We start from the raw sequence: 19,664 nt of genomic DNA, 5'->3' as shown, positions 1-19,664 counted from the left end.
TATCTTCATATTGTGATCTTTCCTACTTTTATAGCCGCCATTCAAACCTATTTGTCTACTAATATCATTCCACGCCATCTCTCCGCTGACAGCTCGGAACATACCACTTATTACAAGTGATGAAAATCATTTTTCGTCCGTATTGAAAGTTTCATAAACTGTATATAGGATAATATCTTTTGTTTATTTCCACCTATTCAATACATTACAAGAAGTTGGCATTTACTTTAAAACATTATTCAGATGAGACATGTTTCGCCTTTCACTGTGAGGCATCTTCAGTCATTATCAAAAACCTTATTATTTTACCAGGCATCTGGTTAAAGATATTCAAAAATGTGTTTGATGATTATAAGAGAGGTAAGATTTACATTAGTTATAAACATGTTCATGAAGTAACTAAAAATCTAATATATTGATAAAAACATATGTAGTTCTTTGTTGAATAGGACTTGTTTGATTGTACTATAGTAAAAGAAGGTGGCTTGAAGCCCTAGTCATTAATAGATGTCTAATACATAGTGGAAGGCATAAAATATCAGTTCTATGAGAATATACATTACATTCAAATGATACTAAAAACTAGTGGATTCAAAGGTAGTACATATGGAATGTTCAATGAAATAACTATAGATCTAATAAAATGATAAACACATATGTAGTTCTTTGTTAATTAGGACGTCGTAAGATTGTACGGCTTATGGCCGTAGTCATTAATAGATGTCTAATACATAGTGGAAGGCATGTGAAATCAGTTCAATGAGAATATAAAATACAAACAATTGATACATAAAAACTGGTAGATTCGTAAGAGGTACATTTAAAAATGAAGGCGTCATGTGACTATAAAAGACAGTTGATGGCTTAAACCCGTAGTCAAAGTTTGAAATGTAGGTCAAATAACTGCTAAATATATGGTAAAAAGATAAGTTAAAATATACAGCTTGGTATAAAAAATATGAAGGAAAAACATTCCAATTGTTTGACAAAAGTTACTTGACGTTGGCATGCGTTTGTCCGTGATATTTATTGGTCAACATTTCGTAGGTTATTTTAGATTTATTCGGCAAGATTGCGTTGACAAGAAGTTCACCAGATGTATATAGTTGGCCTAATTTGTAAAAAGAAAGTTGCAGAGATGATGATGGGTGGAAATTCTAGTGATTAGTATCCTAATAGCACCTCACACAGCTTCAACTTGGCTGAACAGTGCTCATACTGCGAAGATTGATGCTCAACTAAATCAAGCAATGCGCATTATAACTGGTTGCATTCGCTCTACAAACGTGGCCTGGCTGCCTACACTCAGCAATATTCCACCGCCTTGCTTAAGAAGGTCTGAAGCTCTTCTAAAATTGTGGAAGAAGATCAGCCAGGACTCCAACCTCCCCGTTCATCAAGATATTAATCAATTTGCCTCTCCACGACTTAAGTCTAGATCTCCAACCTGGCGCGCTGCACTTACACTGGAAGAATCTGGGTTCTCCATCACGAACGCCTGGTTACATCAATGGCAACAGTCTTCTGTTCCCAATCAACATCTTGTGACCCTACCTCATGTTCAACCTCCCGGATTCCATCTACCCAGACGTCAATGGAGGACTCTAAACAGGATTAGAGTCAATCAAGGAAGATGCGGCTATACTCTTTATAAATGGGGCTGGCAGAAGTCTCCTGGGTGTGATTGTGGAGCTACCTCACAGACCATCCACCATGTAATTGTCGAGTGTCCACAGAGAGCATTTCAAGGTTCTTTGGAGGACATTCATAACGCAACTGAGGAGGCCTTAAAATGGATCAAAGGGCTTGATTTTGAACTATAGGCTTCTGTTTGTATATATTGTGTATATATTGCATACTTATTTATATATTCTTTCTGTGTACATCATACGATAAATAAATAAATAATAACACAGCTTGTTAAATGGGCCTACAACACCATAGAACCATTCTATAACAACAATAATTCAACAGCTTCATCAAACTTCCATAATACTCTTCAATAGTATAAATTATTTACAATCAACGTTTTATAAAATATATTGTCATCAAAGAAGAACACAACAGCTCTCCAACCTTCACGTCAGAAAACCATACCAACGTTGAGAATTATCCTATATACAGTTTATTTTTACATACCACTTAGTCGAGCAGCTCTTCTTCTTTCTCTCAATTCTTCCCAATCCAAACATTGCAACATTTTTGTAACGCTACTCTTTTTGTCGGAAATCACCCAGAACAAATCGAGCTGCTTTTCTTTGGATTTTTTCCAGTTCTTGAATCAAGTAATCCTGGTGACTGTCCGATACACTGGAACCATACTCTAGTTGGGGTCTTACCAGAGACTTATATGCACTCTCCTTTACATCCTTACTACAACCCCTAAACACCCTCATAACCATGTGCAGAGATCGGTACCCATTATTTACAATCCCATTTATGTGATTACCCCAGTGAAGATCTTTCCTTATATTAACACCTAGATACTTACAATGATCCCCAATAGGAACTTTCACCCCATCAACGCAGTAATTAAAACTGAGAGGACTTTTCCTATTTGTAAAACTCACAACCTGACTTTTAGCCCCGTTTATCAACATACCATTGCCTGCTGTCCATCTCACAATATTTTCGAGGTCACGTTGCAGTTGCTCACAATCATGTAACTTATTTATCACTCTATAGAGAATAACATCATCCGCAAAAAGCCTTACCTCCGATTCCACTCCTTTACTCATATCATTTATATATATAAGAAAACATAAAGGTCCGATAACACTGCCCTGAGGAACTCCCCTCTCAACTATTACAGGGTCAGACAAAGCTTCACCTACTCTAACTCTCTGAGATCTATTTTCTAGAAATATAGCAACCCATTCAGTCACTCTTTTATCTAGTCCAATTGCACTCATTTTTGCCAGTAGTCTCCCATGATCCACCCTATCAAATGCTTTAGACATGTCAATCGCGATACAGTCCATTTGACCTCCAGAATCCAAGATATCTGCTATATCTTGCTGGAATCCTACAAGTTGAGCTTCAGTGGAATAACCTTTACTAAAACAGAATTGCCTTCTATCGAACCAGTTATTAATTTCACAAACATGTGTAATATAATCAGAAAGAATGCCTTCCCAAAGCTTACATACAATGCATGTCAAACTTACTGGCCTGTAATTTTCAGCTTTATGTCTATCACCCTTTCCTTTATACACAGGAGCTACTATAGCAACTCTCCATTCATCTGGTATAGCTCCTTCGGCCAAACAATAATCAAATAAGTACTTCAGATATGGTACTATATCCCAACCCATTGTCTTTAGTATATCCCCAGAAATCTGATCAATTCCAGCCGCTTTTCTAGTTTTCAACTTTTGTATCTTATTGTAAATGTCATTGTTATCCTCCTCCTCCTATGGCGCGACGGCCCGTTTTCGGGTCATGGCCTCCCCAGTTGCTCTCCGCTAAACTTGTCGATCTCGTGCAGCTACTCTCCAATTCCGGATCTTGAGGATATGTGCTGCGTCCTGATGTACACCATCTTCCCATCTGTTACGTGGCCTCCCCACAGGCCTTCCTCCTCCAAAGTCTCCTAAGAATACCTTCTTTGGGATTCGGTGTTCTTCCATCCTAATTAGATGACCTGCCCATTTAAGTCTCTTCATTCGAATGGCATGCGACAGGGGTGCCTCCCCATACAGGGAATATAGTTCATTGTTATATCTAATTCTCCACTCCCCTTGTACGCATATGGGTCCATAAATTCTCCTCAGGATTTTCCTTTCGAAGGAATCTATCTTCTCCACGGCTTTCTTTGGGAGGGTCCACGTATCACTTCCATACATCACTATACTGCGAATGAGGGTTTTGTATAGCATAACTTTTAAGCTCTGATTTATATCTCTACTTCTGAAAAGTGGTAGTACTGCAAAGTATGCTCTGTTGGCAGCTTGAATTCTTGCCTGTATTTCCACCATTTCCTCATTCTTGTTGCTCAGATGTACACCAAGATATTTAAATTCATCCACCACCTCCACTTTGGATCCTTCAGGGACAAGTTGGTCATTTGTATACTTCCTTCTCCGAGCCTGCACCATTACCTTCGTCTTCTGTTCATTGATCTTAAGTCCAATCTCTTTGCCTTCCCTATTCAAGTCTTCAAATGTTTCTTTAACTGTCCTTGTTTTTCTTCCCATCAAATTTATGTCATCAGCATATCCAACTAGTTGAGCTGTTTTGTACAGAAGTGTTCCACTGGTGTCCACCCTTAACTTTCTAATCACTGACTCTAGTGCCAGGTTAAATAGAATTGGTGCTAAGCCATCTCCTTGCTTCAATCCCTGATTCACTTCGAAGAAGCTGCCTACTTCAGTCTGAATTTTCACTCCCACCATCGTATTTCTCATAGTCAATTCCACCAGTCGCACCAGCTTTTCTGGTATCTTGAACTCTCTTAATACCTCCATTAATTTATCCCTGTCAATAGAGTCGTATGCTTGTTGAAAGTCGATAAACATCTGTACCACATCTATGCCCCGTTCCCAACACTTCTCCAACACTTGTTTCACAGTAAATATCTGATCAATAGTGGATCTTCCCTTCCGGAACCCTGCCTGGTATTCTCCTAGAATTTCTTCCACCAGGGGTTCTAGTCTCTTCTTCAGAATGGAAGTGAACAGCTTATATACTGTACACAGCAGTGTGATCCCTCTATAATTGCTACATACCAACTTATCCCCTTTCTTGTATATTGGGCATATGATGCCTTTGCGCCAGTCTTCAGGCATTTCTTCTGTATTCCACACACTCACAATTAGATCATATATAGCTTCTTGTAGTGTGGTTCCTCCGTATTTCCACAACTCTGCAGGGATTCCATCGATACCTGGTGCTTTATTGTTTTTCAGTTGCTGTATGGCTTCTATCACTTCTTGCATAGATGGTGCTGTGACTTCTGATTCATTTGTCTCAGTATTCTTCCTTGAGGTAGTTGGTGTTTTCTCTTTCATTTCTACTGGGTTCAGGAGGTGTTGGAAATATTCCTTCCATCTATCTTGGATCCCTTTTTTATCTCCCAAAAGCTGTCCATTTCTGTCCTTACACATGTTTGTTCTTGCCTTGAATCCTTCTTTCACTTCCTTAACTTCTCTGTAAGCCATGTAGCTATTATCTTCTTTAAATTCCTCCACTATTCTAGCCATTTTCTCATTTAATTTTCTTCTCTTCTTTCTTCGACATACATTCCTTACTTCTTTATTCTGGTTTTCAACCTCTTGTTTCTTCACCCTTGTTGGTCTCTCTAGGTATGCTTTATATGCTTTATCCCTTTCTTCTATGGCTTTTTGGCATTCCTCATCAAACCATTCCTTTGTGTTCCTTTTGGGTACAATGTCTAGTGTGTCCTTTGCCACGGCCTTAACGCTTTCCTTCAGAGCAGTCCATTTGGTCTCGACCGTTGCTGTTTGGTCCTTATTATATTTCTCTACCAGCACTTCTGCCATTCTTTCCCCGTATCTTTCTGATACTTCCTTATTCTTCAGTTCACAAGTATTTTACTTTTCTATCCTACTCATTCCTTCCTTTCTTGTTTTCATAATGCGGCACCTTAAGATTGCCTTAACTAGAAAGTGGTCGGAGCCACAACTTGTTCCTCTGAATGATCTGACATCCATGATATTGGATGCCCATCTTTTCTCCATTATTACATGGTCTATTTGATTACAGGTCTTTCCATCTGGCGATATCCATGTTTGCTTGTGTACCTCTTTATGAGGGAAACAAGTTGACATCACTTTCATGTTTCTGCTGGTAGCAAGGTCAAGCAATCTCTGTCCATTATCATTAGTAGTGTTATGTAAACTATGGATCCCTATTATTCCTTGATATATCTCCTCCTTCCCAATTTGTGCATTTAGGTCTCCTATTATCATCTTAGCATCGTTCGATGGGATTGAATCTAGCACTCGTTCCAGTTCAGCATAGAACTGATCCTTGACTATCTGTTCCTTGTCTTCCGTTGGTGCATATACATTTACGATTGTTAAGTTGTAGAATCGCATTTTAACACGCAATGTTGCCAATCTTTCATTTACTGCCAAAAACTGTAGTACATCATCTTTAGCTTGTTTTCGTACTATAAATGCTACTCCTTCTTCTTGTGCATTCCTTGGCTTCCCACTACTGAATATTGTGTGGGTTTTGGTGTCCCATATCTCATCCCTTCCTGACCATCTAGTTTCTTGTATGGCTGCTATGTCCACTTTGTTGACTTCTAGTTTCTGCATCAGTACTTTCAGTGCTCCGGCTCGTAGAAGTGTGCGTACATTCCATGTACCAATTGCGTAGTCCATTGCCTTTAGCTTAGCTCGTCGTCTATTAAATCCACCATTCCGAGGCATATTCTGGGGCTTCGCAACAGTTGGTTTTCCGGAGCGAGGTTGTTAGCCTTGCTCCAACCCCCAGCAATCCTGGAGGACCGATGTTTTCTGTTAGGGTTGTCTCCCTTAGCTGATAGGTCCCCATTTAAGCGTCGGGAACTCGCTTTCTGCCCTTACATGACTTAGCCGTGTACCTTAAAGAATGTACCCGTTGCCCAGAGGCCACGGCGTGGACGTGCATGTATCGGACTTGGTAGGAATAGATGGCATTTCCTGTGTTTTGCTAGTACACTCCCATCAGCAAGAAGTGCACCCACAGGACCACATACTACCCCTTTGACCCCCTGTCACTGTTATCATACATAAATTTTATTACTTCTTTGGCCTTAGTCTCTTCCTCTATCTCGACATTATCCTTGTAACCAACAATCTTTACATACTGCTGACTGAATACTTCTGCCTTTTGAAGATCCTCACATACACACTCCCCTTGTTCATTAATTATTCCTGGAATGTCCTTCTTGGGACCTGTTTCTGCCTTAAAATACCTATACATACCCTTCCATTTTTCACTAAAATTTGTATGACTGCCAATTATGCTTGCCATCATGTTATCCTTAGCTGCCTTCTTTGCTAGATTCAATTTTCTAGTAAGTTCCTTCAATTTCTCCTTACTTCCACAGCCATTTCTAACTCTATTTCTTTCCAGTCTGCACCTCCTTCTTAGTCTCTTTATTTCTCTATTATAATAAGGTGGGTCTTTACCATTCCTTACCACCCTTAAAGGTACAAACCTGTTTTCGCATTCTTCAACAATTTCTTTAAACCCATCCCAGAGTCTGTTTACATTTTTATTTACCGTTTTCCACCGATCATAGTTACTTTTTAGAAACTGCCTCATACCTGCTTTATCAGTCATATGGTACTGCCTAACAGTCCTACTTTTAAGACCTTCCTTTCTATCACATTTATTTTTAACTACCACAAAAACAGCTTCATGTTCACTAATACCATCTATTACTTCAGTTTCCCTATAGAGCTCATCTGGTTTTATCAGCACCACATCCAGGATATTTTTCCCTCTGGTTGGTTCCATCACTTTCTGAATCAGCTGTCCTTCCCATATTAACTTATTTGCCATTTGTTGGTCATGCTTCCTGTCGTTCGCATTTCCTACCCAATTTACATCTGGCAAATTCAGATCTCCCGCTACAATCACATTTCTTTCCATGTCGTTTCCCACATGGCTGACTATCCTATCAAATAATTCTGAATCCGCGTCAGTGCTACCCTTTCCCGGTCTGTACACTCCAAATATATCAAGTTGCCTATTATCTTTAGAAATGAGCCTTGCACCTAGAATTTCATGTGTCTCATCTTTAACTTTTTCGTAGCTTACAAATTCTTCTTTCACCAGAATGAAAACTCCCCCTCCCACCTTTCCTATCCTATCTCTACGATACACACTCCAGTGCCATGAGAAAATTTCTGCATCCATTATATCATTTCTCAGCTATGATTCAACTCCTATTACAATATCTGGTGAATATATATCTATTAAATTACTTAATTCTATTCCTTTCTTTACAATACTTCTACAGTTCAACACTAACAATTTTATGTCATCCCTACTTGATTTCCAGTTCCCTGTTCCCTTATCACCGCTCCCTAGTCCATCCCGTTTCCCTGAATGTACCTCCCTATTCCCCTTCCAAACAAATTTCCTAATTTATACGTACCACTGCAGTTTAAATGAAGGCCATCCGAGCGCAGATCCCTTTCTCCTACCCACCCATTAGGATCTAGAAATTTCACTCCCAGTTTCCCACATACCCACTCCATAGTCTCATTTAAATCCCCAATCACCCTCCAGTCAGTATCCCTCCTACACAGTATTCCACTAATAACAATCTCCGCTTTCTTAAACTTCACCCGTGCTGCATTTACCAGATCCCACACATCTCCAACTATGTTGGTACTTATATCAGCTTGCCTTATGTTGTTGGTACCAACGTGAAACACTACCACCTTCTCCTTCCCCTCCTCCATCTCTTCTACTTTCCTCAACATCTGCCTCAACCTAATTCCTGGATAACATTCTACTCTGGTTCCCTTTCCTCCACACACTTTCCCCACGTGTCTAACGATGGAATCCCCCATGACCAGAGCCTCAACCCTACCCACCTCATTTGATCCCCTCCCCTCCTGGTCAGCCCTATCTTTCCTGATAGCTGCAGAAGCTACTTCCTCCTCCCTTTTCTCCTTCCCATGACCCTGTTCCATCTGTCTTTTCCTATCCTCTACTCTACATTTCCTTTTCCTACCTTTTCCCTTCCTCCTACTTCCATGCATCTCAGCAACAGTTCCCTGTCCCTCATCTTCCCTCTGTTGTTCTACCTGGAGTGACTCGTACCGATTTCGCACAGACACCTGTCCTGAATTCTGATCCTGAATAGAGCCCTTGGCCTGCAATCTCCTTCCCCTTAGAACATTAGACCACCTGTCTTCTACAACTCCTCCCTTTCCTTCCTCTCCCTCTTGTACACCTACTGTAACCTGTACATTGTTTGAGGGAGTCCTATCTTCCTTCCCGTCTTCTGTGAGAATCCTAATTATCTCCCTCAAACTTTCCAACTCCTCCCTCATACCCCTCAATGCCTCACCACACCCACAATAAGTACACTCGCGCTCCTTAGCCATTCTTTACGGGGGAAACATTTTAAATTAAAAAATAAAATAACTTATTTGCAAAAAAATAAATGAACGGAGGGATATATGGTCTGGGATAGTACACAACAATAAGGTAATTATTATACAACTACACTACAATACTACTTAGTCATGCTCTATTATTTTTATTTTTTATTTTTTTATCCTACAACCCCTAACAGGATAAAAGCTGCTGTTAATTACTGAATATCGAAAGTAATACACAAGAACTACACAATTCAAAACTGCAATTAAGCCTATCCTAATTTCAACAATGTTTTAGTAAGAGTTTCTACAAATACCTCTACCGCACCAGTACTACACAAATATTTTACAATAATAAAATAAGCAAACTAAATTCTAAGGATATTACTCGTATACTACTGTACAGTACACTACAGTAATTTTTAAAGTACTTTCAGACGTATCCTAATTACGATACCGGTACCGTACCGTATGTCACTACTAAGCACAACAGAAATGAAATTTGCAAGAACTACTGTACTCAAAGATTACCAACGAAGCTAAATGCTTAGACAAATTATTATTAGTATTACGGTCTAATAGATATACACGAAAGATAACACACGAATATAGCACGCAAGATACGGCACTATCTAAATGTACTGTATCTATACTACAATGTATCTACACTACACTGCGTTTGGTTAAATGCTTAAGTATCAAAAGGATTGCCGTACACGAAGAAAAACACGAATATAACTGGCAAGATACTATCTAATATATTATACCTTATCTTCACTACAATTATACTGAAATGTGTTTATGTGATTATTACAGCTGGTGGATTACTATTATTTTCCCTACTCCACGGGACGGAGAAAAAAAAGTGCCCTTAATTAGGCCTACTGAAAAATACGAGGTTGTCTACAATAATTTCTCAAATATTTCTATCAAAACTACTACTACTACCACTACTCCAGGGACTTGAACTGCAATTACTGGGATATATGAACTTTATTATTATTAGCTAACCGCTCATAAATACTGAAAGATCGAGGGAGCGAAATATAAATTACCGATACTAACTACCTACTCAGAAGTACAAATGAATGGAATACAAGGTCAGCTGATTTTTATTTATATTTACTTAACTACACTACACCCTTTGTTCACGACTGTAGCCAACAATGCAATATTTGAATATGAGGAGCGACAATAATCAATAACAATACGACTGTTAACTATTACCGTGTAATCCCTCCAACTTCTTTTTAAATGGAAGTTTACAGGCGTATCATGTTTTTTAATGTAGTAAATTATTACCTTCGCGATAGTTTGAACGTATATCTATACGAAATACCGGAGAAGTTGCTGCAGAAGTTACGGTACTATTCCTTATGATAATCTGCCTTTGTAAGTACAACCAACGAATCTACAGATATTTACAAATATTTTTAAAGTTAATATTGTTACCTAAAGTATTACCTAAACCTAAATTCGAAACAAGGTGCACCTAGCTAGCCTACTTAACCTAGAAAACGTAATTTACTGAAGACCAACTGAATTACTTGTTACAAAATTTAAATAATTATTACTACTCCCAATTTCTACCAACAAGCACTAAACACCACTATATAAACAGCACTAAATGAATCAGATATACACAAAATTTAGCTATTTCAATAGGTTTTCACTACTTTATCACTACAATAATGCAAGAGCTCTCTCAACAGCCAACCGTTCTCAAGTGCATCCAACAATGCCACCTACGAGTCCTACATCCATTATTACAGCCTTATGGTCACCTATTCCTTCAATTACCTCAGTTTTATCAACAATTTCCCATGGTTTAACCAAGAATACAGTTATTGAGACTAGTCGGTTCTTGTACTACCTGTGTAAATCCTCCCTCCCAAATTAACTTCTTTGCCAGTTTCTGTTTATGGGCTTCACTTGCAGCTCCATTCCATTTAACTTCAGGCAAGTTTAGATCTCCCCCAATTATTACCATATCATTATTAGGTATTGTTTTTATGAGTATAATCTATTATTTTCTCAAATATTTCCATGTCTCTTTCCTCTCTTCCAGGCCTGTATGTTCCTATAATTCCCACCTCCTTCATATTATCACAAACTAATTTTATCCCAGATATTTCATCCCTTTCATCGGTAAACCATTCATATGAACAATAAGTCAATCTCCTTAACCTTCTATTATCCTGATCACATGTGCTTTCATGTGCATTAATAAAATACTTATTACACTGATCAGGTTCTAGAGGAATCACATCTTTGTTATTTAAAGAGTGACTAGCACTTCTTATGATAGACCATGCAGCTTTGCATTTATTGTTCGCACTTTGGATATACCTGTCATTTGCTGCAAGTTTAGCCTCATGTATATGTTTTTTATATAATTTCCTGTAGTTTTAAAATATTTCTTTATCTTCTAAATTATTATTTAGTTTATACTTATTATAATAAGCTAATATAATGCTATGCATTTTACCCAAATTAGGCATAAACCAGTTTTTAACTCTATTTCTTGGTTTAGATCTGTTGGCCTTAATAGTTACAACTTTTTCAGGGAAGGCTGAATTCAAATATATAATTATCATGTTAATGAAATAAGAAAATGCAAAGTTGACATCACTCATGGCATAAAGGCTAGCCCAGTCTGTTCTTATTAATTTGTCTTGGAATTCATAAACCCCTTTAATTGATATGACACGTCTGATGCATTTTTAGTTTATTTCTAATTGACTGTAAGTGAATGTGAAAAATAACTATGTTGATCATGATTGTTTCTACAGTTTTATTGATTTTAGTGAACTGATGAGAACCTGACCTAGTCTATCTACCTTGCACATTAATACAATTCCCCAAAACCTTTTTAAAGTACCTAACCTGTCTAGACAACCATAAGCATTAATATAATTCCTTGACTCTAACATAACGGACCGACCTACATTGGTCACTTTCTCTAGTTTTTAGAGGAATGGGAAAAGTTTTACACTCTACATCTTGAATTTCATTAGCAAACTCTAATATACTATTTACAACATACCTTTTTCCCAACCTATTTAGGTGCAGACCATGCCAGATATAAAATCTTCTTCCTAAATTACTTATATCTACATATTTTACATTCTTGAAGTGCCTACATGTTTTCAAAAGTTGTTCATTAACCTTGTTTACCTCCTTGTTAACACAAGACCATGCCGGAAGATTGTGTCTATGAGGAACCGAAAATACCACAACATGGTTGTAATGCAACTCCTGGAGTCTTGAACTGAGGGAAGAGATCATTCCTCTTGCATTATTTCTTCCCACGTCGTTAGTCCCTGCTAGATAATCAGCAACCCTCGTAGCTCCTAAATGTTTACGGTACTTTTTACTTTCTGAGGTTATGTCTTTAAAATTTGCACCAGGCTTAATCACAGCAGAACCATTATGTTTACTGTTTCTAATTGGTTCTGTAGCAATATTCCTCCCCTGACTATGAGCAGAAAGTCTTATCTTCACAGATTTCCACGAGGTTTTGCAACTTGCTTTTACAATATTCTTGTTACTTTTACTTCGAAAATCCAACAAATTTACTTCAGAGCTGTTATCTACAGATTCATGAGTGCAACTTGCAAGGGGTTCAAACCTATTCTTTAAAACAGGAAAGTGACAATCGTCCTTTATCTGCTTTCTGAAGCCCGCGTGTTTTACCGGCACCGATTCCCATTGTCTACAGTTTTTAGGCTTAACTGTTTCAGTTCGCACAGGTTCATAATTCAAATCCAACTTGAGCTCTAATCCACATATGAATAGTAACACAGTAAAGGTTTCCACCTATTCAATACTAATATGTATTTACAATATTATAAATTACATGGGTCGAAACTAGTTCCATGTAATTTATTATATTGTAAATACATATTAGTATTGAATAGGTGGAAACCTTTACTGTGTTACTATTCATATGTTATTCTCAGTTCAATATGGACCAACAACATGAAATTCATAACCCTCTAATCCACAGTTCAAATACTTACCTTCCATCACATTAATCTTATCCTTAAGTGCATCTTTTTCAGCTTTAAGATCCTCAATGTCATTTTGCAAAATATTCATAATTTCCAACGCATTTTCATACTTTCTATCTTTAGATTTCAAGCCGCCATCACCGATAACAGCATTCCCAATGTACTGATCACAAAACCAGTCTTCAATTGCATTAATTTTTTCCTCCCTGGGCCTCTTCCCACACTTAAAATGCCACCAACGATCGCACAATTTACACAGGATGCCGTTTTTAACTGTTTTACGGCATTTACCGCACTTATCATAAAGTTTTACACTTAATTTCTCGGGAATAGACATAACCGTGTTCACAAAACCGGAGTCCATGAAATTACCAACACAAAATGAAACAGGGGAAATGCAGGAGTTGGTTTAATAATGAATAAGAAAATAGGGCAGCGGGTGAGCTACTACGACCAGCATAGTGAAAGAATCATTGTCGTCAAGATAGACACCAAACCAATGCCCACCACAATAGTGCAGGTCTATATGCCTACTAGTTCAGCGGATGATGAGGCAATCGAAAGAAGTTATGAGGAGGTAGAAGATTTAATACAATATGTAAAAGGTGATGAGAATCTAATTGTTATGAGAGACTGGAATGCACCGGTAGGCCAAGGAAGAGAAGGTAGTACAGTAGGAGAATTTGTATTGGGACAAAGGAATGAAAGAGGAAGTTGGGTGGTTGAATTCTACACTGATCATAATTTAGTCCTTGCCAATATGTGGTTCCAACACCACATACAATAGCTGTATACGTAGAGGAGACCTGGAGACACTGGAAGGTATCAAATAGACTTCATTATGATTAGGCAGAGATTCAGAAACCAGGTGTTGGATTGCAAAACTTTCCCAGGAGCAGATGTGGACTCTGACCACAACTTGTTGGTCATGAAATGCCATCTAAAGCTGAAGAAATTGAAGAAAGGAAGAAATGCAAGGAGATGGGATCTAGACAAGTTGAAAGAAAAGAGTGTGAGGGAGTGTTTCAAGGAACATGTTGCATAAGGACTAAATGAAAAGGTTGAAAGAAACACAAGAGGGGAGATTGGATAATCATGAAAAATGAAGTCATTAGGCCTGCTAAAGAAATGTTAGGAAGGAAGAAAATATCAAACAGGAATCAGGGGATAACTCAGGAGATATTAAACCTGATTTATGAATGACACAAATACAAGAATGCTAGAAATGAAGAGGGCAGAAAAGAATACAGGCGATTAAAGAATGAAGTGGATAGAAAGTGCAAGGTAGCTAAGGAAGAATGGCTGAAGGAGAAGTGCAAGGATGTTGAAGGCTGTATGGTCATGGGAAAGGTAGATGCTGCATACAGGAAAATCAAGGAAACCTTTGGAGAAAGGAAATCTAGGTGTATGAATATTAAGAGCTCAGATGGAAAGCCACTTCTAGGGAAAGAAGACAAAGCAGAAAGATGGCAGGAGCATATCCAACAGTTGTATGAAGGTAAAGATGTAGATAATTTGGTTCTGGAACATGAGTGTTGATGCTGATGAAATGGGAGACCCAATTTTGAGGTCAGATTTTGACAGAGCTGTGAGAGGCCTAAATAGGAAAAAGGCACCTGGAATTGATGACATTCCCTCTCAATTACTGACTGCCTTAGGAGAAACCGGAATGGCAAGGTTATTCCATTTAGTGTACAAGATGTATGAGACAGGAGAAGTGCCATCCGATTTTCGGCAGAAAGTTGTAATACCTATTCTCATAAAAGCCAGTGCTGACAAGTGTGAAAACTACTGTACCATTAGTTTAGTATCTCATGCTTGCAAAATTTTATCACGTATTATTTACAGAAGAATGGAAAGACAATTGAGGCTGAGTTGAGAGAAGATCAGTTTGGCTTAGGAAGAAATGTAGGAACACCTGAAGCAATCCTGATTTTACGTCTGATCTTAGAGGGTCGAATTAAGGAGAACAAGCCCACGTACATGGCATTCATAGATTTAGAAAAAGCATTCGATAATGTTGATTGGACAAAACTATTTAAGATTCTGAAGGTGATTGAGATCAGATACCGAGAATGAACAATTATCTGCAATCTGTATAAGAACCAGCCTGCAGTGATAACAATCGAGAGCTTTGTAAAAGAAGCAGCAATCCAGAAAGGAGCGAGGAAAGGCTGCAGTTTGTCCCCCTCCTTTTTAATGCTGACATAGAACAGGCAGTAAAGGAAATCAAAGAACCGACACAGATAGGTCTTATGGCGATGAAGGGATAGGAAATGCCTAGGAGTGGGAAGAAAACAACGGTGGCCTTAATTACGGTACAGCCCCAGCATTTGCCTGGTGTGAAAATGGGAAACCACAGAAAACCATCTTCAGGGCTGCCAACAGTGGGGTTCAAACCCACTGTTTCCCAGATGCAAGCTCACAGCTGCACAGCCTACCGCACGGCCAACTCACCCAGTAGTCGTTTAATATATAGTCTATTATGGATTTGGTATCCCTACCCTCTTGTGTGTTATGGTGAATAGCCTTATTCTTGAATAATGTATTCATAACTGCTAAACCCATACTAGCACAGAAGTCCAGCAAACGCTTCCCATTCCCATTAGCTTCCATAACTTCCCCACATTTACCAATCACCCTTTCACATCCTTCAACCCAATCACATCATTTGATGACCCTAGCTCATAAAAGTTATTCGTGGCATATGAATCCAATGACATGCTCAGCTCGCGGCGATGCACTGCTGTAAATCAATATATGTAGTACAGTTACTAACTCACAGATGCCACTTGTATGCATTCTGAGCTGAAGTTTAGACATGGTGCTTCAGTTATTTCCTACGCTCCAGATTATCACACACTTCTGGAACAAGATATAAAAGAATCTTTGTTCATATTATTTCGCTCACGTCAGTTGCAATCATGGCATCGAGCAGATGTGCTGGTGTTGATGAAGATGGAATATAAAAGCTAATGAATAGTGTTTTAGAGAGTGATTATGAAGACTGTGATGTTTGTGACGACAAAATAGACCTTGAAGGTCTTAGTTCGAGTTTGAGTGATGTGTGTAGTAGTGCTGATGACACAGAAAGTGATACGAATGATGATGGTGGGCAAGTCTACGGTGAGACCACTTGACAGAGGCCGTAATTTTATGTTGGCTGTGGATACGTCATGGAAGATCTACATGTTTTAAACTCCTAAAGGGGTAAGACCCCTCAGTGTGTTTTATGTGGTGCCGACTTCACCGTGGCCCACATCCTCACAGTGTGTGCCGTAGTGCAGGATTCAAATGGGCTTTCTCAGTGAACTGCTGCAGTATTTAAATAGGATGCGAATGGGTTCAGTTCTATTTCCTACTCTCACACTGAAATCGCATTATTGTATCCTTGCTGTTGGCCCTGACTACGATGTCACTCAATGCTTCATAAAACTTGTCAATTTCATCCTCATCTGCACTCTCACAAGGTGAATACACTCTGACAATTCTCATCCTAATTCCTCCAACTGCTAAATATACCCACATCATTTGCTTGTTCACGTGCTTGTAATAGTATTCCTGATGGACAACCCTACCCCCATAGAGTTAGCCACCATCTACGAGAAAATCACTGTAGCGAGCGGAGCATGTTGAAATCGCAGCTGTTTGGCAAACTGCTCACTCTTCTGTACTCATCAATATTAATAGGGGACTTTTAAAACTGTGTGGATATAGATAAGGTTTAAAATTCTTACATGTAAACATTCTCAGATACTAGAATATACGTGTGATGCTTCTCTCCAGTAAGAAAACCCTAAAAGCATAAATACACCAGAAATGCATGATAAAAGAGGACGGTGTTCAGGTGCAGTTAAGTAACACAAAATCAGTTTACCATTCATATTAAGTCTTCTAACAACATACGTTTAAAAGTTCATGTATATTTTGTGTAAATGACCGGCGCTTTGCTATAATTCTGCCCAACGACCGAAAATGTCCTCTCTCGTACAAAGCAGAAGAGCGAGTTTTAGGCCTAAAAACGTTGGCGAGATTTTGGGGTAAAGTAGACAAAACATTGTCATCGCTGTTTTTGATGCTGGATTTCTGAGCCCAAGTTGGCAGCTTCGATCCTGGCTCAGTCCGGTGATACTTGAAGGTGCTCATATATGTCAGCCTATTGTATATAGATTTACTGGCACATGAAAGAACTCTTGTGGGGGGAAAAACCCGACACCTCAGCGTCTCCAAAAACCGTGTAGGTAGTTAGTGAAATGTAAAGCTATTATTATTATTATTATTATTATTATTATTATTATTATTATTATTATTATTGCTATTATTGCTAGTGGCTTTACGTTGCACCAACACAGATAGGTCTCGTGGCGATGAAGAGATAGGAAATGACTAGGAGTGGGAAGGAAGCACCCATGGGCTTAATTAAGGTACATCCCCAGCATTTGTCTGGTGTGAAAATGGGAAACCATAGAAAACCATCTTCGAGGCTGCTGACAGTGGGGTTTGAACCCACTATGTCCAGAAAGAAAGCATACAGCTGCATGGCCCTAACCGCATGGCCAACTCGCTCGTTCAATAATTTATTATGTTTGTATATAGTCCTATATGACATTTAAAGGAATAATATTGATGAAAGTAAAGGATTCAGATGTTGGACATCTAATCTCTAAACTTTAAAATCTGGTGAGGTATGAATGGAGACTGCTACACATATTGTATCTACAAACTGTATCTACAGAAAATATATTCAGTAGTTATTAATACCATAAATACAATACAGATAGTGAAAAACGGAGCACATTTCCAGGCTATCATGCACATCTTTTCTTATTTTATTTTTTTGTACCAATTTACTTTACATCGCAGAAACACACATAGGTCTTATTGCAACTAGGGGACAGGAAAGGGCTAGGAGTGGGAAGGAAGCGACTGTGGCCTTAATTAAGGTACAACCCCAGCATTTGTCTCGTGTAAATATTGGAAACCATCTTCCGAGGTGCCGACAATGGGATTCAAACATACTATCTCCTGAATGCAAGCTGACAGCTACGTGATCTAAAACCTGCAGCCACTCGCTCGGTGTCATGAACATGCTTCTTCCGGATATTCGCTTTCAAAGGCATGGTCATTCAGTGAAAGGAAAATGTCATCCCTTATATTTCCTAAAACATTAATTTCAGTCTAAAGGAAAGATCTAAAGAATCTCGTTCATGCCGAAAGGGGATTCAGTCACGAAGTCAGCCCAAATAGGCCAATTCACATGACAATAAGTGTCACACAAAGTATTATTTTATATGCACGGAAATGAATTTCAAGGAAACATATCTGTGAAATGATATGCCACTGCCCTTTATGAACCTCTCTATGCACCCATAAGTTGCAGAGGAGACTTGGCATTTTCCTTGAGAGAAGTATTTACTTCAATTTATCTGGAAGCTCCAGTAGTTAAAAAGAGAAAGGTTCCATCTATTCAATACAATGATAAACTGTTGCACAAACTTATGTCACAACATGTTTAATTTTGTTTGGGACCGGTTTCGACACATATTTATGTCATCATCAGCCGATAGAAAAACACAGCAAGAAGTATACAGTTATCAACACACAAAAAAACACATTGAAGGATAACTGTAACACATATAACACTTTCATGAAGAAGTGAACAGTTGAAATTCATCTAGTTTGTATACTCTTGCTGTGAGTGTTAAAAGAACTGAAGGATACAAGTGAAATGTAACACTTTTCCATGAAGATAATTTTTTGTAGAGATCATAAGCAGTGTGACATTCTTGAGCACTCTTGCTGCAAGCTTTGAAGTCAATATATTAGATCTTGAGGTTAAAAAGGATCTTGAAGGATGGAGCATAATATACAATTGTTGCTAGGCTAGGAATACATTTGTTGCTAGGTAACGAATAACATGATTTTGTTTTATGTACTTCTAAAGGTGGATAGTGATATATATAAAAACTCCTAGAGTATATTGTAGGATATGAACTTATCAGTATTGATATGGATTTATGAGAGGTGCCAAAGAATCCAGCTTTCGCCGAACAGCGCGCTCGTTCAACTTTGCATGCGTCTCCAGCACCAGTGCTACCTCCAGTGTATTATTTACTAACTCTGTGCCTACCCCAGACTCTACCCTTCTCTTTTTAATACCCAACAAGTACACTTTGTAATTTTCTATCTCTTCCTTGTTATCTCCCCTTGTTTCCAAGGACTCCCTCACCTATCAAATGGAAGTGGGAGTCCGTACCTCCCATAGCTCCGAGGCTTGCTTAAAATGTTCTGAGCTCGATCATAATAAGATGAGAAATATATATTAGAATTGTGAGTATGCAGAAACTGAAAAGATTTTCCTATGACATTTAATTTTAAAATGAGCAAATATTGTTGACAAAGGAGTATTTTTTGTCTGCTGAAGTAAATTGTAAACTTATTTAAAAATGGGAATGGTTTTAAGCATCAGTTTACTGTTTTCCTGAAGAACTGATTATTGTGAATCTATTGAAATATTTTTTCTTCCTCCTCAGCTCTGTGTCATATTACGCCTGAAGATGATGATAACGATGAGATTAAG

The sequence above is a fragment of the Anabrus simplex genome, chromosome 5 (genome assembly GCF_040414725.1).
Source record: "Anabrus simplex isolate iqAnaSimp1 chromosome 5, ASM4041472v1, whole genome shotgun sequence".
Taxonomy (NCBI): domain Eukaryota; kingdom Metazoa; phylum Arthropoda; class Insecta; order Orthoptera; family Tettigoniidae; genus Anabrus; species Anabrus simplex.
This window is presented reverse-complemented; position numbering follows the sequence as displayed.